A 26,809-nucleotide genomic window follows, 5' to 3' on the forward strand; every position below is an offset into this window, starting at 1 on the left:
ATGTGTACTGCACAAGAACATGGAAATTAGAATTTAATTGCAATATTTTTATAGAACCAATAATAATACCGTATTTAGAAGCCTAAATCACTAACCAGGTACAGTGGAGAAATCCATCAATGTCAATATTTAAAAGCTTGCACAAATTGGAAGTGACTCACACAAAAACCATATAAATTAAAACAATGAACTGCATTAATAATTTCCCTTGTTTTCCAAGCTTGGATAGTAAACCATGAAAGAGTTAAGGATAAATATTGCGTCAGTTATTGCTTCTCGACCTTTGAATGTAGTTATGTGTGGTGACATATTTTAATGGTTTTCCTAACCCTGCTATTGCAGATTCTTTTTGCTTCTGTCCGGCGGAAAGAGAGAGTGTTCCCCTACGGTGCAAGCTGCTAACGTAGTCACTCTCCCGGTGGTTGTGGAAGCTAAAAGCAGTGGTGTATTGCATCGTAAGCGTGTCAGCCACTGCGCTGTCCACTGTTTTGCTATCAGGTCAAGTCCTTGGCGTGGCGCACTAAAAAGGTATACTTCAAGTTATGTTGTAGAAAGCAGACCTCATGAGAACCGTGGTTGTATTATGGTGCACAATTATAAAATATATAATTTGAAACAGCAACCAACCACAAACACGGGTTACAAATGTTACTTTAATCAAAGCATAACCTGTTTCGGATTTACCGGCCAATGTGGCCGTGCGGTTCTAGGCGCTTCAGTCTGGAACCGCGTGACCGCTACGGTCGCGGGTTCGAATCCTGCCTCGGGCATGGATGTGTGTGATGTCCTTAGGTTAGTTAGGTTTAAGTAGTTCTAAGTTCCAGGGGACTGACGACCACAGATGTTAAGTCCCATAGTGCTCAGAGCCATTTTGTTTCGGATTTATTCAAATCTATTTTGCGATGACTGTTATAGATATCCTTGCTTCCCTGCTGTGGCCTGTTGTAGTGGCTATTTTGTGTACTAGGATAAAAAAAATCGTTCTAAAACATATTGTTAGTTGTGAGGACTTGGGCGATATTTTATAAATGTTGAGCTTAAACTCTGTGATGGTGTGCGTTCAACTAGCTTCTCTAGAACTTAACAGCACTCACGTGTTGGAAGTTCCAAAATCTCGAATAGGTGAAAGTAGAACAAAAGCGACTACCTCAACTTTTAATTCATATAAATTATTTTCATTTACTTATAAGTTTTCAAAGTAAGGTTAGTCAGATCTCTTATATATTCAACAACATGGTACTAATGCGGCTTCAACTTAAAATAAACCATCCTAGTTAATTATATGTTAGTATGTTGCCTGTTATTACGAATATTAGCTTTACTTTCTAATCCAGTATGTAATACTCCACAGAATCTATAATTGCTTCAGCAGAACCCTTAAAGAGAGACTAATTTATGGTCGAGGGAGTTCACATTATACAATGCGGACCCAAACAGTGAAGATGGACAGCTTTCGTAGCGGAAATATTAAAAGCCGTAGACTATGCTGTTGGCTCGGCCACAGCTTCCAACTTCCTGCAGAATCCGTACCTCCTGAAAATTGACCTCGTGGATAATAAAATGAGCAGAAGATGTAATCGAATTGGAGTCTCACCAGCGATATTGTTGTTCTTTCTCTTCACATTTCAGTATGGACCACATTCCATACATGTGAACAATCCGATTCAGCAATCATGCCCTAACTCATATCCACAGAAAGTTTGGTGTATTTACAATAGGTATACGGTTGTTCATCAACTACAGACGGCCAATACACATAATTACCACAAGTAACAAATCCTCACACACGAGTTGAATGGTCATTTCCAGTAAAACAAGGGGATAGTCTATCAGCATAAAATATAACAACCTTGTAAGATGCAAAATATCCAGCTTTATCCCACGTGAAGGGTAAAAAGAGGCACCCATTTAAATGAATGAATAAACATGAAAACAAGAGAAAAGGTCTACCCCTCTACAAAAATATATGAATTTACATAGAAAGCCTTAAAAATACTACTACGGAAACCTCAAATCTATTTAAGTACCAAAACTAGTTTTCGAAAGAAACTTCCAATTTTTATAATATTCTAATACAGAAATAGTTCGTAATACAATTAAAAACCACGTTATTGAGAACGGAAATAACACTCGAGTAAGTTGTCTCCTTCCTCAAGATTGGAAAATTTTTCATGAGTACAGCCACGACAAGGTAGATACTAGATCATTGCCCCATTGATTGATGAGTCTGAATATAGCATATTACAAAATATGCATCCTTATTTGCGTATTTTTCACCCGTTGAAGTCAAAAGATATTGATCTTTCAGTGTTCTATCTCTCTCTCTCTCTCTCTCTCTCTCTTTCTCTTTCTCTCTCTCTCTCTCTCTCTCTCTCTCTAATGACGATGGCGTACCAGAAACTCCACCAACCACAAGCAACCCGTCCAGTGTCACTTCCGACTTCCACGGAGCACCTACCAATTTATCTTATGATACCCGAAAATTTTCTGTTGTAGAATACTGACAAACTTTGTTTTGGAGTACATTGCCTTGAGCGACATCGTAATGAAATGTCCCACCTACTGATACTTCTTCTTGCCATGCTTTGTCTTTTGGTACTCTGTTTCTCTATAAAGTGTGGACCAAAACTAGGTTCGGTTGGTTTTCCCCACCTGTGAACTCAGTTTTGTCACACAGTGCAAACCTGGAAAAAAATGGCTTTGGAAAGTTAGCTTCCACATTATATTCATCATACAAACATCGAAACACACTGAAAAACAGTAATCGAATTCTTGTGCATCTTCATGTTTTCGTAGCGCAATCATTGCTCCATAAAATATCGGGTGTGCAGCCAAATAAATTCAGTTTCTTCTTCCAATATTTCGGCTGAATACCGTCCAGCCATCTTCAGAGTGAGCCGAGCTGACTAACGCTCCAGCACATGGTCCGTCCTTTTAAACTCGAGGACCAAACCACTGCGCATGCGTCCAGAGATACACAAGGCGCCAGAGACGTTGGTAGGCGGCAAAGAGGTGTAAGATATGCATGGAAATTTAATCTATGACTGCGCAGTCGGTCCACAGGGTGATATCGATGTGTCACGGAGAGCTGAACCGTCGTGACGTCTTTGTGATGTAATTACAGAAATTGCCGGATTACATGAATTTTCCAAGCTGAAGCCGCTATCTCCATTAATTAAATTCGTCGCCAGCCGAATTTAAGTTGCTTCTTACATTATTGAGTCCCAGAAAGATGAAGTCGAGGCTAAAATTTCGACATTATCGTACACCGGCTTCAGCTTGGACAAATCATGGATTCCGGCTTTTTCGGTAATTAAATCACAAAGACGTTGCGACGGTGTAGCTCTCCGCGACACATCAATATCACCATGTGGATCGCCTGCGGATCCATAGATTTAATTTCAGTGCTATACTACACCTATTTTTCGCCTATCAACGTCTCTGGCGCCTTGTGTATCTTTGACTGCATACGCAGTGGTTCGGTCATCGAGTTTAAAAGGACGGAGCAAGTGCTGGAGCGTCAGTCACCTCGGCTCACTCTGAAGATGGCTGGACGGTGTTCAGCCGAAATATTAGAAGAAGAACTGAATTTATACAGCTGCAAGCTCGAAATTTTGTGGAGTAATCGAATTAATTATTCACCTATTTCATATCAAGTAAATTTTCTCTACAAAGCACTGTTCCACGAAGCGTCAAATCGTAGGAAATTTCCAAAATAGCATGAAAATAGTGAACAAGTATTTGGCAATGACGAACTCCCCGAAATGCCGACCGCTTGTACTTCCGTACATTGACGGTACGAAGCAGAAATATCTGGAGAAACACGGTTTGATCCGCGTAGCCAGTTTTGCCCTACTCTCCCCTCCATGTCGAATTCTTCGCTCAGGAATATACACCAAGAGTGTTTTTTCCTCATTTCTCGTTTCATTACTTTTATTACAATTCTATGTTTGTTTCAATGAAGGTCAAACAGATAAAAATATCTCGTAAGGTTACCGAATTTTGAACGAAAAAATTGTTTATTTTCAGCAACGATTACAAAGAAGAAGGTCTGTAAGAGCCGTATGAAGACATGACCGAAAACAGTAACTGGTAATTTCAAAAAACTTTTTCTAAACTATACTCGTACTTGGTTGCTGTTTTATATTACAAACCTTTTAAGAGTTCCTTCATTTCAGCGTGTCGGGTATGTTAGGTGACTTAAAAACACATGCTGTGGTGTCATTGGCTGAAGCAGGCAACAGCCAGGGTGAGCAGCTGCTTCCATTAGCAGGATTCGACACCAGTGGATGTCGCCAAAAAGCCTGCTGGCTATTGGCTTTTAATCGGTGAGTGTACCGTGTTCAAAGATTTGGGTATCAGTACACCCATGCAACATTATGCCTCCACACACCGTAACACCCTGACTACCTAAACGACCATGTTCAGCATAGCTCCAGGGTGCATGGCGTGTTCTCATCTATTGCGATTTGAGAGACACCCAGCATGCTCGATCGTTTTGGCGATCCATCTGTTATGGTGTGATGAGACATAATGTTGCATGGGTGTGCCGAGCTGCAAACCTTCGAACACGTTACACTCATCAGCGTTTCACGACACTGTACTCCTTCCTCATGTGAGTCTTTTCAGGAGTGCTTTCGGCATTTAATTCAGGTTTGTAGATGATCGTGTGCAACCGCATCGAACTGTGCAGGTGGAAGAGGACTTGGAACGAGAGGACATTCGGCGAATGGTATGGCCGGTCTGTCCCCCGATCACATGTAGCATCGTTGAGATTACATGTTGCAGCGTGCTGACATGCACCAGCCATCAACCAACAGTTGACAACAAAACCAATGGGACAATGGAAGGCCCTACCACAAAATCTACTTGTCAACGCTTTGGCCAGCATAGGAGCACGTTGTAGAGCATCCACTGTCGTCCGTGCTCGTCACATATCCTATTGAGAACCATGTCCTACATTTTTAATGTCCAGCGGACCATCTACAGTAAGTAGCGGTGACTTTAGTTTCATTGTTGTTCTTGAATAAAAATATCATTTTTGTTCGTCTCATTGCTTATTTGTTTCAGTTACTATCTCTGCTATAGTTTAGCAGTCCGTTCCACTCATGGTCCAAGTTTCATTGAGCTGTGTTACCTGGCAGTGACACACTACACGGAAGTTAGTTTCGTCCTTATGACTGGCACACCTGTATACAAGTCTCTAGTGCAGGGTTCAAGTAATGCTACTTAAATATCAGCTATAGCATCAAATGCAAGCTTCACTCTAAGAGTCAGTATCTGTATCGAACCCAGACTGTCAGATATCCAGGTTTAGGTTTTAGAAAATCTTCATTCGATGTTCAGTTTGCTGCTATGGTCGCCAAAAAAGCTTCTGCGTAATACGTCACGTGGAGTTTCTTGTTGTAAGAAAGGCCTGTTCATCAAAATACTTTACCAGAACAGTCATTAATGTAGGATAACATTAACATGTCCACTTTTGACTGTCCACAACCACCTTACTTTCATCAAAACGCATTTTATCACCATTTTAACAAAATCATCGGAGTTAATGCATACAAAACCCTTCGCAATGGAGATTCAGTTAAAATTCATCAGCGATCCTGGCTTATGCCCACAGTTCGTCATATTTATCCTGTGCAACTAAAAATTTACCACCACAGACAGGTTTCAACAATTCCTAAACGTCTTATATTTTCTTGTGCAAATACTTGGGCTGTGACCTTTGCTGGCACATCACGACGACGGGTATACGGCAGACAAAACACCAGCTTAATGGGCTTTCATTATGAACTAAATGATATTCCGCAGCGCCTGGTGTCCTGGTTATCTGCTCCCACTAGAAGTAGTTGTAGACAGCGACGAGTGCAGCGGATGGTGCGCCTCACTTTGACTTCAGCATGGTGATGGGAAGGGGGCAGGTATCAATGGAATGTTGACCCTGCTGGAACAAATCGAACTTATGATTGCCTTCCTGAAGATATACACAACAATACATAAGCTTTCCATGTCCAAGCAAAACCAAATTCCATCGGTGAACTGATTGCCACCACATGCACATCGATTCGGGGTGATTTCCAACGCTCCTGTGTGTGATGTCCGCCTCCATAGCCCAGTGGTCAACATAACAGATCCTCATGTGAGCGTCCTGAGTTCGATTTCTGGTACCACTAGGGATTTTTCTTTGGTGGCTCGGTATGTTTAGCCTCGTGATGTCAGCTGAGGAGCTACTATAGTGAAAATTGGCTGCTCTAAGGTCGTAACGCCGACAACGGGCGAGAGTGCAGTGTGCTGACACCGTGCCCTTCCATGCTGCGTCCAATGGTAACTGACTGAAGAAAACACAGCGGTCAGTCTACTATCACGTGTTCTTCCTGTCTTGATCACCCGGTTTCCTTTTCCTTTTATCTTATGCGTAATTACCTGCGAGTAACCTACAGAATCATTCATTAAAATATGTGACGAGTGACACCAACAACTTCATATGTGTTAACAGTTTCATTCTTACATTACATGGGAGGAACTACTTGAGTAAGGACAACAACTGCCAATTCTTCCCGCAATTAGCCATTCAGCACATGGTTTTACATTCAAATGTCCTCCAGTCATGACGTGTGCAATCCATGACGTCAGAAAAAACACTGAAGACGTGAATATGTCATCGCTACAGGAAAGCAGTCAGTTATGAAAATTGAATACGTTAAAAGAAACAGTTGATTCGTGGAGGGATAAGGGATGGATCTCCGGCCACACATGGTCGAATACCTTTCTCACGGGTAGAAGAAGTAGGTTTCTTTTAGGTTAAATTCAGACTACAGGTTCCCAGTGCCAAAAGAGTATCTCTAGCAATTCAAAACTTCAGATACCACTGCTCAAAAGATAGATTGTAACATATCAATTGACACGTAATACATTTCATACATAAAACGAAACCACTGGAAAAACTAACGTGGGACATTTCACAGACATAACAGTACTTCACCAACACATACAATCAGTAAAAAAGTTACATTGAAACTGAGCTCCTATGTTGAACTGCACGGTAGTTTGTGTCACTGAGGACTGGTACAGAAACACAGAAATCCAACATGTAGTATTAACGTAGTACCGTACTGTGCTCACCTGTTCGGTTACGTTGTGAGCCGCCCAGCAGTAGAGTAAAACCTGGCCGCAAGGATTGGGCATTAAAGTGACACATCTGAATACAGCAGTGTAGTCCTTGCTCTGAAAACAACGATAACATGCTGGCTAATTAAAATTTGCTGTTGCTGATAAGTGCGTAGAAACAACCGACTGGTACACTACTGGATCAAATATGCTAACGAAATGAGATATAAAGATATGTTACCTTCACAGTTAAATTCAAATATATTTTGTTTTTATTGTTACACAGGTGAATATTTGGCGTTCCTATTGTACTTGTTCTTAAAAAAATTCATATAATCTGAAATGCTAACAGTCCTGAAGTAGGCCGAAATACTGTGGGACATAAACGTTGAAAATTCTGTACAGGTTTTCTTAATAGTATAAATCTCATTATAAGAAGGCAGCCACAGGTTTCAGCGGTGAATATTTTCACCATATAAGTGTAAGTAAACGTTTCTGAACGGTATTTCTCAATAAATTTCGTACCGCTTACTACATACGTAGACGCGATCTAGACCTAAACTTTAAGGGTTACATATGTTTTGTAAGTAAAAAATGCCTTTTCTTGCTGCACTGTACTTTATTTATCCCAGACGGGTTTCACGTTTCTTCACTTTAAGACACCATCAGTGGAATAGAGAATGATACGGTTTTGTTTTGATATATATTATTTTTCGATTATAGAACAGTTCGTGTCTCGTTTTTCATGTAAGTAAGTGATTACTTACAGTTCTTCCCATTTTTAGTTGACATCTGCGTTTCCTTTCATCTGATCACATGCTGGAGGTCGCACTACAGCTCTGTTTACGAAACATAAGCATGTTTTTACGTTTCTAACTTTTTCTCAACACTTTACTTTTGTTTTCCCTTATTGTTACGATGAACTATGAGTCTTGTGTCACTAGTTATAGATATTTGATCAAGAATTTGATATCAGGACATAACTACTTTGAGTTCACTATGTGTCTCACACTCTTTGGTTTATTTACGTACACATTGCCAAGCTAACGAAGTACATTGGCGTGCAAAATTAAAGCAACAAACGGAAATTTTACAAGGTTGCATTTATTTTGCCACAAAACAGTATAAACAGGTGATGCTAAAGTACAAAGAATGTAAGGAATACAGAACGTAATCATCTGCAACATGCATAATGGTAGACAAAATTGTTCTTCGTTTTTTTTTAATTTTCACCTTAAAGATTTGAACACATTTTCTGGTAACTGGTTAATGTGCTGAGTATAGGGCCAATACAGTCCTGACAACAACAGGACAAGCTGTGGATGATGTCGTCAACCTCGTGTTGAGGCAATAACGCGTATTCTTCCTGAAGAGCTGTTCATAAGTCTTAGAGAGTGGTTGGTGGATGCTGACGCGACGCAACCCGTCTCCGTAGCACATCACGGAAATGCCCTATGGGATTCGAAACGCGAGAGCGAGCAGGCACGCAATGCGTGCAATATCTTCCGTTTCCAAACAGCATCAGTCACCCGTGCGTATGAGTTCCAGTCAACACGACGTCTGGGCCCACAGCACCTCGCAACAACCGCGTACGAGATTCCTAGATCTCTTCACGGTACCTGACAGCAGTTAAATCTTGATGCTTCATCTGTACAATTTCATGAAGAGGTGTTCGAGTGTTCAACATAATCCTTGCCCACACCAATACGGATTCTCCTCGATATCGGTCTCTTTCCATGATGTTTGGGTCCAGAAATCATGTTTCACGTGGCCTCCAGACGCGAATCCGCCGAAAATCACTCTCCAGACCAAATCGCGACACATCATTGGAAAGAACAGTGGCCCACCGTTCTACCGTCGAGGTGGCATGTTGACGGATCCACTCTAGATGATCCCTTCTGTGGAGACACGCCATAGGTAAACAGACAGCAGGTCTCCAACTATAAAGGCCACTCTGCTCAAACCTTCTGTACACCGTTTGCCTCGATACAACACGTCCAGGGAGTGCTGTGATGGCAGATGCCAGTTGCTGTGCACTACTAAGGCGTTACCATCATGTCCTTACAGCAAATAACGGTCCACTCTTTCTGATGTCACAAGTGATCGGCCCTGTACTGGTCTCCAGGATACAGTTTAGGTCTCTATAGAATGTCGCCTCATCCGAGAAACTATAGAACGATTCACATTAAGCCATCGGGCCACATCAGTTTACGACTTTCTTGGTTCCATTCTTCCTGTGGCCCTCCACAGCAGAGAGTCTGTAGGCGTCTTCTCTGTGACGTAGTGCACCGTCTCCAACTGTGTACAGAGCGACTGTGAATGTGGGACTACCTTGGAAAATCTAGCCCTCTTGACAGGTGCCCTGACGTCGTTGCTGGCTTAGTTATCCGTTGGTCGGAATGCCATCTCCGGAGCAGATCGTAACGACATCTTTTGACATGTTGTACGATTGTGTCATGAATTAGACACCGGACTGTCAAATTGTAGTTTTGTGTTAATTTTGGACACCAGTGTATATGTTGTAAACTAACGCCTATTCATTTCTGCTATGTTTATAGCTGTTGCTGCGCCTGTGTGTGTGTGTGTGTGTGTGTGTGTGTGTGTGTGTGTGTGTGTGTGTGTCTGTGTGTGTGTGTAAGAGAGAGAGAGAAGAGAGAGGGAGGGGGGGGGGGGAGGGTTGGAACAGTGTCTATAAAGTGGCAATTGAAATTAGTTTGGCAGATAATGTAATTAACAGAGACAATGATTTTCCTCTTAGCAGGACGTGGAGTCCCGTACTGTCCCGCATCAAAACAGGACGTTCTTCGGTGCGGCCAGTCCGAGTGTTCGAGAATTGTCCGTGAGTGTGATATATCGTTGTCGCCAGTGTTCTACTAAGGGCGGCGCCACCTACCCAGTCTTGAAGTGTAGCAACCATGACGGGTGGCGCATGCGCCGTGTACGGTACGGTGGCCTACATAGGACGTCGATTTGCAACCTGGTGTCAGTTTTCAGCGAGACTAATCAGCAGAAGCAACATCCTCTTGAAGATGGCGACCAGTTGGATCGCCGAAATATCGAATCGAGATGATTGTAGGTTCCGGCAGCAAACCCGTTTCAAGACGTATTACGCCGGGAAAGCCTACGAAGTCACAACGTTACGTCCAGTCACGTACAATGCCAACACTGAAGTACAGAGAAGGCATTGCTACGGCGTAAGGATGATTTTTGTACTTAAGCCGTGATCATCTTACTGCGCTTAATAAAATGCAAACTTCGGAATAATATGGAACAATTTACTGCATCCTCTACTTTATGCGACATAGGAACAGTTCGGAGACTATCATAGTTGTATCAGCACGACAATGCACTCTGTCATAATGCAATATCTGCGAGGCAATGGTTTATCAAAGCAACGTTTCTGAAACTGCCTGATCTGCCAAAAATCGCGACATTAACCCAATGGAACACCTTGGCACGCGTTACAACGTCGACTTCTTCCGGACGCCACCGTTCGACATCACTACCTAATGTGATTTCGACTCTTGAGGAAGAATGGGCTGCATTTTCTCCATGAGAATTTATACACCTCATTGAAGCCACAGCAAAGTTCAGGTGGACATAAAGGCTATGTGTGGACACACCACATATTAATATCCACTAATAGATGGCCGGCCGGAGTGGGCGAGCGATTCTAGGCGCTACAGTCTGGAACCGCGCGACCGATACGGTCGCAGGTTCGAATCCTGCCTCGGGCGTGGATGTGTGTGATGTCCTTAGGTTAGTTAGGTTTAAGTAGTTCTAAGTTCTAGGGGACTTACGACCTCAGCAGTTGAGTCCCACAGTGCTCAGAGCCATTTGAACCATTTGAAGTAATAGATGTCTGCAATACTTCTGACCAGCTAATGTAGCTTACTATCCGCTCTTTGTATAAATTATCTGATTATACTGATTCAAGGACTGACGTCTTTTCCGAATTTCAACAAGAGCCTGGACAACCTTCTGTATTGTGGGAAGTGGGGAACTTTTCTTCGACTATAAACTGAGCCGAACACAACAGTACTAGTTGCAACGTCATCACCGCCAGTTTCTCATGGAGACAGCGATGGACTTATGTGATCCTTCTGTACACTGAAACGGCTTCTTGTGGCGCGATAAGTATAGATGGCAAATAAATGAAAGCCTGAGCAGGCTGTCACAGCACCGGCCCAGGAGCCTGTGGTGCAGAGACAGAGCACAGGGCTGGACTGCGGGAAAACTGCACAAGGGTGTTAAAGGTGGAGCTTAGCGTAAATGTAGACTGGTACACGAGTCAGAGTCTTGTGTTTGCGTGGAACACTCGGCGCGCTAGGAACAGGCGGCGGTCAACTGTACGCACAGTCTGCGGAAAGTTCCTCTGTGAACGTCGATTGTTGGTGGCTAGAGCTTGTGTGGATCTGACCATTGTATACAGAAAAAAATAAAATTATGTATGATTCGTTAGTGCTATGAAAATTCTGAACAGACATCTTCGTTTCTATCGTTAAAACGAGACCGCCGACACTAAGAACTGCCTGTACGACGGAAATTGTCAAAGTTATAGCGAGTAAATTGAAGACATCACTACAGTAATTAATAAAGCTTAAAATAGTGGTACAATTATATAGCTAGAGAGCTATGTCAAACAAGAGCTACTGTAAAAATCTACATCCAAGCAAAATACCTCAATGATTCGTTAAGCTGTTTACACGCTATGGCATGAATTAAATATAACATACTGAAATTCAGCTAAAATGCTGTAATTCGGATATAAACATGCTTGTGAGTGTACTCATGATCCCATCCATGAACTTTGTTTTCTTGAGATATTTAAACATTACATGATTCAGGTTGAATTTCTGAGTTATGTTAACACTTCTTAGACACTAGTGGGTGTGGGTCGATTTGTTCAATACGGTGGTTTAATCTCTGGTCTGTGACTTCATCGAAAACTTTATGCTCTGATACAACACTTACTTTTTCTAGACACTTTACAATCTTTTTTTTCCTCTCTCAGGAGACAGAGCCTTAGAGTAGCAATGCCCGTGCTCCGTGCTCCAGGGAAGCAGAGGGCCATGCCGGTGGTACCTACCGGCAGGGCCTCCCAAGCCGGACAGGCCTCTGCGGAGGCGCCAGACAGAGTGTAGCTCACAACGCCCTTTCTTTCCTCTTATCGTATCCTGTTTCCCATCTCTTGTCTTCGGAGATACGGACGCTAGCAATGGCATGCCATCCGTTTAGGAGAGGGACAACTCCAAATTGAAACCCAGAATCGGCACTTCCGTTAAGGCGCAAGTACGGTCCAACCGGAAATGAGTGGCAATTGTCTGCAGCCAACCTCACTCCGCACGTCGCGTATTTTCGCTCCTGAGGAACCAGTCAGCCAGGTCCAGAGGATGGCACGACTAGTGGGTAAGTTCGCCATCACCTAAAAACTGCGTCCCAGGCACCACCTAAAAACTGCACAGTAGCATTCACGACAATGACACTCCATCAATATCAAAATAACAAGGATAGCGGATGTTACCGGTCATAAGTTTGCTCTAAAGGGCGTCGAGGCGGTCGCCTGCGGTCGCTATTGACACTGGGAGGGCCCAACGTAGGTCCTCTGGCCAGTCACTGCCCGCTTCAAACTGGGCAGCAACCAGTCATTTTTGGATAACATGGCTGTGGAGAGAAGCAGCGATTAGTATGATTAATCAATAAACCAACAACAGTCTTAATCGCATTTATTATTGTTATAATACCGCCAACCGGTTTCAACCCGACGTGGGGGTCATCTTCTGGGCGTTTACACCATTGGACGACTGATGGTGGTGTCACTCCTGTCTACATAACGGCAGGAAACTAAGATAACCCCTACGTCGAGTTGAAACCGGTTGGCGGTATTATAGCAATAATAAATGCGATTAAGACTGTTATTGGATTATTGTTGAGCAACCAGTCAGTTAGGTACTAGCCCGTCCTGCTGCCGATTGTTCCAATATTAGCACTGCCAGAAGTCGTCGCCATAATATCTACACCCGCTGCTACAAAAATAAAAAATAAAATAAAAAGTAAAGATGTGTCATTACGCATCGGTACATGGAACAACCGTATTACGCTGCAAGGCTTTCCGGACACCTGTGGAAGCTCACAAAAGCTACGCAAAAAGGCTGCTATCGACTTAGGTCTAGTAAGAATCAATATCGCTATAACAGTACTTCAGGTAACCAGGCTACCTGAAGAAGGCTCAATAAGGGAAAAAAACTACACTTTTTTCTGGAAGGGCAAAGATGTTGCTAGCTAGCCCCAGACAGAACGGAATCGTTTTGCTGTCCGCAATGACTTGCTGTCTTGCACCGAAATTCCAATTTGGATCTCAGAACGCATTATGACTCTGCGTTTCACAGCAAGTAGTGGACCACTTACGCTGACATCTGTATATGTACCAACACTTACCTCAGCTGCAGATGCCATGAAACAGTTTTATGAATAACTCAACGATGTGGTACAAAGAGTGCATTCCGGGGATCGTCTATGCATCCTTGGTGATTTTAACGCTCGTATTGGTAGTGATTTTGCCACTTGGCCTGACTGCCTACGCAAACACTGAGTGGGTAAGATGATTGAAAATGGTCTACGGTTGTTTGAATTCTGTGCAAAGTATCAATTGAGTCTCACCAATACATACTTTAAAGGCAAACAGTAGCACAAGGTTTCCACGGTGCACCCCCGACCAAAACATTGGCACCAGTTAGATCTTATTCTATCTAAAAGGAAAGATCTGTGTTAATTTCTTCATACACGTTCTTTCCTTAGTGCAGACTGTGACACAGATCATGCACTAGTAGCGACAAAAGTGCGCTTCGTGACTAAAAAGATTCATTCTTCCAGAATACCTTGCAAAAGAAAAATTGATCTTTGCCAAAAAGAAACACTGCTGCTGTATAAGTATTTAGTGACGAGATACGAACAGAGGTGGATTCCTGGGACCCAGCCGCTCCTATTTCTGAAGACTGGCAGAAGGTAAAAGCGCTTCTTACCGTTACGGCTGGAAATGTGTTCAGTAATCTGGAAGCAAAATCCCAGGATTGGTTCATCGAGAACGTAGATGTCCTGACACCTCTCCTTGAGACTAAGCGTCAGGCCACTGTCATCTGGCATAAAAACCCATGCATTTCTGCAGGCAGGGAGCTAAGCAAAGCAAAGACAGCTGTTCAACGCACTGTCCGCGCAACTGCACCAATTCCTTTGCACTGGCATACAGGAGTGTTTGAATGCTGGCGACATTGGTGGTGTGTACTCGGGTGTCAAACGGGCCATTTGACCCATACCAAAGAACAGCGTATCACTCAAGGGAACAAATGGAAAAGTCATACAGATCGAAATCGTCAATTGCACCTTTGGATAGAACATTACTGTAGTCTCTACTCTCATCCAATCAACATTAGTCCAAACGCAATGGATGAAATTCCTCAGATGACACCTTACCATTACTTGCATGTCACGCCTACTATGGAGGAGCTTCAAAGAGCAACTTCAAAACTTAAATATGGGAAGTGCCTTGGCAAAGGCAACATCTCCACAGAAATTTTAAAACTTAAGCCAGTTTTTCCACTGCTTTTCAACCTCTCACTGAAATGTTGGGCTGCGTGTACCGCGCCGCAAGACATGCGAAATGCCAATATTGATACTTCATACAAAGGTAAAGGTGATCGTGTCGATTGCAACCGTCATCGTACATTCTCACTTCTGAGTATACCTGGAAAAACATTTGCCCATGTGGTGTTGGACAGACTTCAGAAGCTTTCCGAACGCATGTACCATGAGAAACAATGTGGGTTTCGTCCCCAACGATCTACAGTTGATATGATCTTCACACTCCGGCAAATTCAGAAAAAGTGCCGCTAGCAGAAAATCCCACTGTCCATTGCCTTTGTTGACCGAAATAAGGCTTTCGACACAGGCAGCAGAGAAGGACTATATGTAGTACTTTCGAAGGTAGGGTGCCCTCCAAAGCTCTTAAAGATGATCAAGGCTTTTACCGAAGATATGGAAGGTGGTGTGGTCTTCGACGGAATCACATCTGACCCGTTTGCTGTGAAAAGAGGGGTTCTTCACCGCTACGTATTGGCTCCCATTCTGTTCAATATTTTTTTCTCAACATTCCTCAAAGTTACTTTTGGTGAAACTAACCTGGGCATTCATCTGTATACCAGAGCCGATAGGAAGTCTACAACATTTCTTTACATAGATCCAAGCGCTTCCAAGAAGACTTGCTTGTAAATAGCCTTTTATTTGCTGACGATGCTGCATTTGTAGCGCATATTCAAGACAACCAAGAGCTTGTGGATAAATTCTCTACTGCATGCAAGCTCTTCTCCATGTCTATAAACTTAAATAAGATGGTTGTCATGGTACAAGGCTACACAGATCCACCTGTCATCAAACTGGACGGCTCCTTGTTGAAGGTAGTCGATAAATTATGCCGTCGTTGCTCAGTAATGACAGAAGATCTCTCCCTGGCTGACGAGATAAACGCACGAACAGGAAAGGCTGCCAGTAGTTTCGGAAAGTTCCGCACACGAGCATGGAACAACAAACATCTTACATTGTCGACAAAAGTACTTGTGTGCTGAGTACTCTCCTGTATGGAGCTGAGACTTCGACGCCGTATGCCAAACAGGAAATAAAGCTCAACGCCTTTCACCTGCGGTGCGTTCGGAGCATTTTGGGAATATCATGGAAGCAACATGTGACAAACAGCATGGTTTTGAAAACTGCTAAACAACAGAGTATCACTGCCACGCTCACGCAACGTCGCCTGCGGTGGTTAGGACATCTGCATCGTATGGACCACTCCCGTCTGCCCCGGTGCACATTACTCAGTAAAATGGCAGCAGAAAAGAGACCTCGTGGAAGATCTTCACTACGCTATAGGGATTGCGTCAAGAGTGATATGTGCGCATTTAATACTGACAGTGACAGATGAGAGCAACTCGCTGACGGTCGCAGCAAGTGGAGAAAACTGACTGCGGATGGAAACAAGATGCACGACCAAGTACGGCTTAACAACTTAGCTGCAAAACGATCCCGCAGACATGAGCTTATGACTAACCTTTCTGCTGGAGTCACTCATAGTTGCCTCGTTAGTAGGCGGCAAGTCGGCTCTTGGTTCAAATGGTTCAAATGGCTCTGAGCACTATGGGACTTAACAGCTGTGGTCATCAGTCCCCTAGAACATAGAACTACTTAAACCTAACTAACCTAAGGACATCACACACATCCATGCCCCAGGCAGGATTCGAACCTGCGACCGTAGCAGTCGCGCGGTTCTGGACTGCGCGCCTAGAACCGCTAGACCACCGCGGCCGGCAAGTCGGCTCTTGCATTGGACTTCTGAGCCACCAGAGAAAATGTCTCCAGGACGCCACTTGAATCTTCCGACAGGAAGCACCAGGCCATTATATACAATCTTTTTCGAAAGTCTGAAAGTGGTCTAATACGACCCATCTAATACTCGAAAACTTGTACCGAGCGAGGTGGCGCAGTGGTTAGACACTGGACTCGCATTCGGGAGGACGACGGTTCAATCCTGCGTCCGACCATCCTGACTTAGGTTTCCCGTGATTTCCCTAAATCACTCCAGGCAAATGCCGGGATGGTTCCTTTGAAAGGGCACGGCCGAATTCCTTCCCCTTATTTGCCTAATCCAATGAGACCGATGACCTCGCTGTCTGGTCTCCTTCCCCAAACAACCCAACCAACAAATCGAAAACTTGTGAAACGGATGTAACTGAAAAAAATTATTGGGACTACACTAATTGCAGCTATTCCGTTAAAGAGGAAATTGCTTTATTTAGTCACGCCCTTCACTCTGTTCCACCCGCGCTTATATATTCTGGGCAGAACACATCTCATGACCAATTGCAAATAGGCGATACTGTTGGTAAGAACATGGATTAATATAAGGGTGTCTGATGCCACCATACGACATGAATGACGGGCCTGCGCTAAGCACTTGAGGATCTAAACGATAAACTTACGTGGCACTGCATAAATACTTCATTCGAGCAGAAATGAGTAATAAAGTACAGTACGAAAATTAACACTGCACGTATCGATATAAAGAAACACAAAGTTGTGATGTTGTTAATTCGGCTTCAGAGCCGTACGTTCGAACTTGTTCGCAACGCTTTAGGTAACTGGGATTTCAGTCAGAGCACAACAAAGCAGAACTCACGCAATTACCTTACAACGTGTCGTCAGATACTAGCAGCACCAGCTGCTTGTGGAGAGTTAACTTACTTCACAAGATTTTGTTTCAAAATAAAACTACATGCAAGAAAGAAGCATACCAGAGATCACTCAAAACTGAAATAAATGTCCACATCTCATAAACCAATGCTACATTTTATATTTCCTAGACCTCTGACTACAATAATTAATGCAACGAAATGAAAAACAAATTTAAAAAAGAACTTAATTATCACTTTATAGTGGAAACGGAAAATTGACTTCCTTAAAATTGGATTTATGATAGAATATTTACGTTACATTACTTCGAGAAGAACGTTTTCGATTTTGCATTTCTTTGCTATGTGCTTTCTAGTTCAGATTGATACGTAAGGACTCGTTTTAGTGACAGGAAGTAATTCTAGAATGAGCATACTACCCGATTGGACGTCTGAAAAAATATAGGGTGATCAGTGCTTAGCTCAACCGGCCGTTGGCTTTTTTTTTTTTCTCCAGCCACTGCGAGGCCTGTATGTAGAGATCTAGCACAGAGAGCATGTGTTCGTTAGCAATGCACATAATGTATTGAATGAAAATGTTCCAAGTGAAATGGGGAAATTGAAATATTTTATTCGCCAAAGAGTACTCAGGTATGATTCATGCATGCTTACAGAATCAGTGCGTGCAGTCAGCAGATCACTTCTACAGGAATTTTCTGGTGTTGAGTTTCCTAATTGTAGTAAAAATCATCGATTGGTAAATAAATTTGGAACAGGAAGTGTTCCTGCAGGAAACATAGGCAACCAAGTACAGTGCTCTAAGAAGAAACTTTGGATAGCACGGGAAAGCCTTCCTGGAATTGAGTTCGACCTCTTTCTCATCTAATGGGAATTTCCTACGTCTCTGTTCAGGTATGGAGCTACCAAAGCTACAATCCTATGAAATAACTACAGTGCAAGAGTTAAGCAGGGTGACCCTCATAGAGGATTGAGTTGTATGCATGGATTGTGAAAAGGGTGCATGACAAAGGAACTGACCGTCAGCGAACGTTCTTTTCGGACGAATAATGGTTCCACCAAGCCGAATATGTAAATTAACAAGATAACAGTTACTGGAGTTCTGAAAAGCATAACCTAACACATGAGATATTCTTGCAAGAGCAAAAAAAATGTGAATGTGGTGCGACATCAACGGTTAGAGAATAATAGGCCGTATCTTCTTCCAGGAAACAATTACAGAGGCCTGAGCGGAAACAGGTCCGCATGAGGTCAGGATAGCTGTTGGCAACTTGTGAAAGGTCATCGACTCTAGCAAAACATTATTGTAGTTTAATCAGTTATTCACAATTTTTACAAGTCGTCGTCCTTCCACACATTATTGGATGTTGCCTCGTTCAGCTTTGTGTTAGATGCTGCCTGCCGACCTCCAAACCACTGCAGCAGTCATATGCCCAGGGGAACATGTCAGCAACCCTGTCGCCATAGCGGATTGCCAGCGAGTAGGTGCGGCCGTTGCTCAGGGTGACGTGGTCTCGGATAGCTGCTGGAGTGTCCTCGGTCCCACACCGAATCCTACGATGACCCTTGACAGCCCATCCGTGATTGACCTGGTGTCGGCAGTTGTATGGTCGGTTCATCTCCACCTACACCAGGTAGGTTTCAATATCCAGAGGCACCTGAGTGTTCAGCAGGAACATGGACTTCAAGAGGCCCTGTTGCTAGCTTACGCGTTGAAGTTCCATAGTGGCAGCCCTCTTCAGAGTGTTGTTATTGGAAGACAGTCAGTTTCGCCGTCAGAAGATGGTAGGCGACGAGTTGCATCAAGCCCCCGTCGGCTGAAGGCCATAGCCTTGAGTGTACCTTAGGCTAATTCATAGAATGTGCTCGTGCGTCTAGGACATTGGTTTACCGCAGTATGGCAATCATGGACCTCACTGTTCTTATAGTGAATGCCACCGAACCCAATGAGGCAATGACGCGATGTTCGGTTTGTATTGACCGCATGTGTCGTCCTTATTCTGTCGTCGGTTTCTAGACATGTGCTCTTGTAAAATAGACAGCGTTTCTGACAACATGTCTTATGGGCTGACAAAAGTGCTTGTCTTGCTTCCTTCGGTTTTATGTCGTGTTCTCCTTTCTGCTGAATACGTATCCTCGCTTGGCAGACAGTGTCGTACTATGTCGACGGCATGAACCACTTGTGACACGCTGACTCGCTTCCTACTTCCGCCCATGTCTCAGACGTGACTTGAATTTGCCTGCTCCAACGTGTTTTAATAAAATTATTCCATCTTGTAACTATTATTATTCTGTGGCGCAGTATAATTAGCAGTGAGAAGTATATGGAAAACATTATAAGGCTTTTTGTTTTGGCCAGTTAACTGAGAAAGAACGTAGTCTCGCGACCCGTAAGTAAGACTCTGCGACAGCACTGTAGCCAACTTCTTATTACAGGGAATTTGTTTCGCGTTTCAGGACAGAGTTACAACAAACAAAATTTAACTCCATGTCCTACTGAATCAACTCTCTCAAGTTTTTTTTGTCTGGGAAGCATTAAAACAGAAAGTATGTAAACCGATCCACGGGCTTTAGATTAATTTAAAACTAAGAATCGTCAAGATATTGCTGATATTTTTCTGAGAGAACTGCAGGTTGTAATAATAAATCTCTTAAGCAGGTGTCAGAAATGTTTGACCGACGAAGGGAGACACTTTCAGCGTCTTCTTGCTCAAGGGCAGATGGGAGGCAATTTCTATTCCCATTCTGCCAATGTTATTTTACCCGCTGAATAGAAGCACCTTTCAAAATAACTACGAGTGTTAGAACAGTGCAATTTTTGCTGAATGTGTGTAACATAAAAGCCTAAATTCACAAGTAAAATTAACGAAACACTTCTTATAGATTCCAAGGAATTTTTTACATCTGTCTGTAACAAAATTTCACTTTTTTCTATACATTAGTGGAAACAAAACAGTTTCTGTTCGATTAAATAGTTTCCGTTCGATTGTTGGTTCTTGATTTACTTGTAATAAGTTATCACCATCCGGAGTACAAATTGATGGTATTTCTTATTTCTAATCCTTTTAGTTCAGAAAATAATGGTACCTAAAACTCATAATACTTGATTTTGGAAAAATCTTTTCAAAGTTTAATATTGTAATTCTGATATAGTCATTTGTGAAAATTATAGATATTAATATTTTTCTGCACTATACTTAGCATCATCTGAATCGTATTGATCTTTTCTCTTCTTGGTTCCTCGTTTTTCTCTGTCTTGCTTCTTCTCTGCATTTTAAATCAGCAACTTCTGCTGTGCAGATTACCTCTTAATCTACTTGCGCCATGGGCTTTGATGTAATACCACTAAACTGTATGCCCAATGCTTCTAAAATAACCACTTTCTTTATTACACCATCACTGAAGCATAAAATCGTGTCATATACAGCAAATTTAAAGGTTGTAAACTAACCAAACAGTTTTTGGTAACCGGTTCCAAATGACAGAATTTACACATTCGTTTGTTGTGTTTTCCCATGAAGACATTTCTTCAAGAAAGTATCTTTACTAAGATATCTAAACATAAGTTTAATTTCATTGATTGTTGCAGCAGATAAAGAATGTCTGCGGTCGCATGTTGTGCTTCTCCTACACTTGCATCAAGTGTCAGGATCATTTGGGCAAATAAAATGCTGAGAATTTTCATTTGGGGAAAGCTTATGGAAAAAACATAGCCCATACAGCTATCTTCACGTTTTCTGAATTCTCAACATTTGTTGTTATGGCCATGCTACAGCAGTTACGTAATCTATCTCAGCGTTTCTCAGGCGACCTTCACAACTTATCTCTTTGGCATCTCGCAGTAGTATTTTTGTTCTTTCTTTCAATAGTCTTCTCAACCTGGACCACATTCTCTTCCGCACATTCCAAATGCATTCTAATTTGGAAACTTAACACTAGAACCATAGTGTTCTTGTGTACATATCTGGTCAGAAGCCCTGCTGTCACTATGCTTTAAACACTATTTGTATCTAACATCTCTATTTGCCGCTGAACGATTGAAGATCCTGAGAACTCCTGCTACTTCCATGCCACCACTAGAACCAGCATGATTCTTCTGACAGGTGTCCTCATGCTCCATTTCCATTTCAGTGAGGCAAGTGAAATTTTTGCTTAGAATCTCTACATTAAATACCTTGCTGGTATCAAATTATGTAATAGTCACAATACTATTTAATCAAATGTGGCCACGTTGCAGCGAACTGCGATCTAAACACGCACAAACTTCAGCACGTTCGCTGTAACCGATTTCCTTGACTGATCCTTCATCTGCCCTCCTTCACTGATAGTTTGTAGACTTCAGCAAGAGCAGTTCCAACAAATTCTTTATAAGTCATAATTTTTGCAGGCCGATTTGGAATGTCAAGTAGTCCACAAAAGAGTTTGTCTGCCTCCGTCCCTTTACCAATGATCTGAGATCATAAAGTAGCCTAAAGTTATTCAAATACATATTATTTTTCATTTGTGACACCATTGTTGTAGCAACTGCTACACGCTTTGTACAATTCAATGTCAGTTTTGACACAATTCCTTTGCGAAGGCATTGATTCCCAAAGACGTGCTAGCACTACATTTACCTTATACACTATTTTTTAACGTAAAGTCACAGAGCATGCTGAAGTTCAACACAATATTTCCAAACGAGTATTCATCTACACAAGCTGACTGTGAGAAAAAGCCTCGAAGATATTGCGCTTTCTCTCTTGAGGTGCTTCTTTACATTCAGGAATCTTAGTTCCTTTGACCCACTAACGTCATTTAGCTTTACATATTTCTTTCCTCTGAATTTTGCTTCAGGCTAAATTTCCTTTGTTTGTGCCATTTCGATAAAAATGTCTGAAACCGGAGAGAATATAAATCAGTGCTTACTCACCGTAGTAAAGTACGTACAACAGTACTTGAAAAAATAACAATCACGATCATAACTAAGAGTGTCGATAGTAGATACAGTGTAGAAAGCCTTGACACAATAAAACAGTACAGGTAGCAAACGGGGAACAAGAAATATCGAAATCGGTGTAATTTTCTCTGAATGACGCATAGAAGCAAGCACGAAATTTGAATGCCAAATCGCGCAGAGCATCAGGGAAAAAATCACGGCTCGCGAGCAATTTGTGGTATTTATATGAAACAGAAAAGTTTTTATGCGGGGAATGGCGAGCTTTCCAAATACGCAAATATCTAAAAATGGATTTTGGAGCCTGTTTGCTTTTCGTCTCCTCTTAACATACTTTCATAACTTAGTCTTCTTTTGAAGTGTTTATGTTATGTTATATATTTTAGAAATAACTTATGTGACAAACAATACTATATTTAGTGATATTTATTGCGGACGTTCCGCCGTCCTAACCGCGGCCTCTCCGGGCGGCTACACGCTGCGACAGCAGTTGCGTTAACGATTGGTCACCATGTAGAGAGTGCCTTTTCTCCACTTCAGGTTTAAAGCGTTGTTCATCTCCAACAGTCTCTTACTAAGCTGTAGAGTTGATCTTCAAATTTTTAATTACTGTTGCTGAAAAAAAAATATAATGGGATAGCCAAGTTTTGTGCAAAAATCTTACATATGTGGCCTGGAACAGCGCCATGCAAGCGACGATGGCGCTGAAGAAGAACTGCGTCATTGCGATGGGGCTCATTGTATTCTGCAGTCGTACGACGAACCTGGAAGAACGACAACAACAACAAAAGTTTTATATTTCCCGCTGACACACAATGTGCAAAATGTACGCAGGATTTCTACACACCAAGATTGGGACAAATATAAAATTGAGCCTCTGAATTATGAAAGCCGAAGAGTTAGTACGCCGATTCCAGGAACTTACATTTTGTGTCTATATGTTATTACAGCATTTTGTTAAGTTATAAATAAGTTAAGGTAATATTGGACTTACAACTTAATCCACATCGCCTCCTAAACTACAATACCGATTTAAACCACATTTGGTATGGATATTACTTACTGTCTGAAAAGAACTGCTGTCGAGGTAAGAACCGCCTACCTGTCAAAGAGGTGAGGATGCAGGGGAGAAAACAGTGTAGTCCACGACGCACCGGTACCCAGTGTTTATTCATCCAATTTTAGAATGAGGGTGCATACTGACTTGCAATAAACTTCACACCTAATTTCAAATCCTGGGTCCTGATGACCATGCTATTTAACGCCCGCCGCCATAAATCATCATCGAATCGTTACGAAACTTCTTTTCGCCAACAAACCCTACAAAATAATGAAAGGGTAAAAGTTTATCTCTTACTAGACTTTCGCTGTCCACGCGAAAGACTGCCGCATCGGATATTATGTTATTTGTTTTTTTGTTACTTCTTCACTACTTACTGTATTCGCGACACGTTTTTCAGGCAGTATTCACATGTACCATTAAATGTACGGAAAAAATTGTATCATTTTATGATAGATAGTTCAGGAGATTTGATATCATATAAACTCAAATGAGTGAAAACGAAACTGCAGGAAGAAATTCGCTAGAGATACAGATGAAACCAGTGTAGAAATATTTGTCACATAGGTTAAATATGTTGTTGTTCTGGTCTTCAGACCGAAAACAAGTTTGACGCATCTGTCAATGTTACTGCACTGTTATACTGTTATGACCACTGACCACAGTGAGAGTGAATCCCTCCTGGTGGTGATGCGTGTACGTGACGCAGTAATGAATGAATTTAAGTGGAAGAGAGAATAGTGGGCATCATTATAGCGAAGGTATGGGCCGCAAATGTGGTAATCCACTGATGTTAAAGGTTTTGACAAAGGGCACAATGTTGCGGCGCTGGAAACGAGAACCTCGGAAACGGCGAAGCTGCTCGCCTGTTGAAGTGATGAGTAAGTCGTATGGTATTCGACGATCACGCCTCACCACAGCTCGCTGCCTGTTCTGGAGTCCACAGTGGGAGGTACTCTGTGGTCGATGTATAAAACTCTCCGCCGACGTTTCGTCTCCGACTGCGGGAGTCGTTCAAAAATGGTTCAAATGGCTCTGAGCACTATGGGACTTAACATCAGTGGTCATCAGTCCCCTAGAACTTAAAACTACTTAAACCTAACTAACCTAAGGACATCACACACATCCATGCCCGAGGCAGGATTCGAACCTGCGACCGTAGCAGTCCCGCGGTTCCGGACTGCGCGCCTAGAACCACTAGACCACCGCGGCCGGCTGCGGGGGTCGTCCTCCGAGGTAAAGCGGTATTGAAAAGTAATGCTGCCAAGCATCCACCGCGAATGACATAGGTACTAACTGAAACATAAGCGGAAGGAAACCGTTCTTATCGGGTCCTGTAGTGGATTTTCCAAATTCATACGATTCAACCACAGGATCTGAACCAATGAGGTTACACTCGAACCTAAAGCACAAAACGGAACGTGCATTAGTAATATTTAATCTTGAAACACTAGTATGCCTTTAATAGTTAAAGTCTTAAGCGATTGTGTCCCTATTACAGATTGCTTAAAGGTGCCTTTTCGAATCTATTTACAACTCCTATTGGCAATTTTCTTCAAAAAATGGCTCTGAGCACTATGGGGCTTAACATCTATGGTCATCAGTCACCTAGAACTTAGAACTACTTAAACCTAACTAACCTAAGGACATAACACAACACCCAGTCATTACGAGGGGCAATTTTCTTCCTGTGTCATCAAGGCAATCAAAATTTATATATCATGAAACATCTTTCAATAATGAACATTTTTCTGCTCGTAATTACTAAAATTCATTAATAGCCTAAGGAAGATACATGAAACAAGAGATATGCTTACGCAGTAGTGTGTGTATTTCTAATTTTTACCACATGCCTTTTTACTTTTATGTGTAGCTGTCTTTTCAGTTAAACATGAATAACTAGTTTTTTCAGCTAAAATGCTAATTACATGCGCAATATTATATACTGTTGATGAATGTGAATAAATACTCTGAATTTCCTCTTTTAGGTATACAGTTTAATGCACTGGAAGGTATCGTACGGTTATGTATGGAGAAGATATTAATTTAAAATATTACGGCAAGCTGCTGAATTCTATTTTTATTATCTAGCGATACTAAACACGTGCAAATAATACTGGAAAATGTTGGTCGGTCCATGCTCATTAGGATGTCACCTCAGTCAGCACAATGTGTGTCTAATAGCTGTGGCACAATCATCGCGCATATCTGTGTGTGTGTGTGTGTGTGTGTGTGTGTGTGTGTGTGTGTGAGAGAGAGAGAGAGAGAGAGAGAGAGAGAGAGAGAGAGAGAGAGATTTTGCGTTGTTAGTGGCGGTAGTGGTAGATCGGTATGGCTGAAAGAAAAACGTCAGTGTGCATTACAGGTGCAGACAGTCAACATGGGCCTGCCAAAGGTGAATAGGGCTCTACTGGTCAAGCTGTTTTAACAAAACGACAGCAACAGTGCTCCTGCCTGTGCGAGTGTCGACACATCAAAGAAATACGGAGAGGTTCTCTTTCCGCACCGAAGTTGAAGAATATGATTCGGAAGTTCAAATTAACTGGCTATTTGGGAATCGTTCATGGGAGAGGCTTGCGGCCAATTGCGCAGCAAATTGTTGAAGAAGTTACTGTTGTCCTGACTGAGAATGCTGGACGCGATGTGGGATCTTCAAGCAGTGCACGGTCTGTGTAACTACAGAAACTTCCTGGCAGATTAAAACTGTGTGGTGGACCGAGACTCGAACTCGAGACCTTTGCCTTTCACGGGCACGTGCTCTACCATCTGAGCTACCCAAGCACGACTCACGCCCCGTCCTCACAGCTTTAATTCCGCCAGTACCTTGTCTCCTAACTTCCAAACTTCACAGAAGCCCTCCTGAGGACCTTGCAAAACTAGCACTCCTGGAACAAAGGATACTGCGGAGACATGGGTTTGCCACAGCCTGCGGAATGTTTCTAGAATCATCCCCAAGGCTGTGGCATCCAAAGAAACAAACACTTAACAAGTACACTGACAGATTCAGCATCAACATTGTGGCATTGCGAGGAACCCGGTTTACATATGAAAATCAGTTCGATTCTGAGAATTACATTTCTATAAAGCAAACCTGCAGTGCATATTAACAATTTGGCACAGGTTTTGCAGTTCATAAGTCCTCCAGGATTTAGTCATTGCCGGCCGGAGTGGCCGAGCGGTTCTAGGCGCTACAGTCTGAAACCGGGCGCTCGCTACCGTCGCAGGTTCGAAACCTGCCTCGGGCATGGATGTGTGTGATGTCCTTAGGTGTGTTAGGTTTTTAGTAGTTCTAATTTCTAGGGGACTGATGACCTCAGAAGTTAAGTCCCATAGTGCTGAGAGCCATTTGAACCAGCCATACAGTCACCGACTTTACGTTACCTTCACAAAGACTCTCAGCAGTGTCAACGAAATCAGGAAACAAGGCACACACAACGATTAACGTACACAAACCAACAAATGGATACAACGGAA

General features: G+C 42.5%; 1 pseudogene; it reads right to left on the reverse strand.

The window, feature by feature from the left end:
* The window catches only part of LOC124712202, a 56,780-nt pseudogene that overhangs the window by 19,396 nt on the left and 10,575 nt on the right, over window positions 1-26,809 (reverse strand).

Source organism: Schistocerca piceifrons, chromosome 8 (assembly GCF_021461385.2).
Source record: "Schistocerca piceifrons isolate TAMUIC-IGC-003096 chromosome 8, iqSchPice1.1, whole genome shotgun sequence".
NCBI lineage: Eukaryota > Metazoa > Arthropoda > Insecta > Orthoptera > Acrididae > Schistocerca > Schistocerca piceifrons.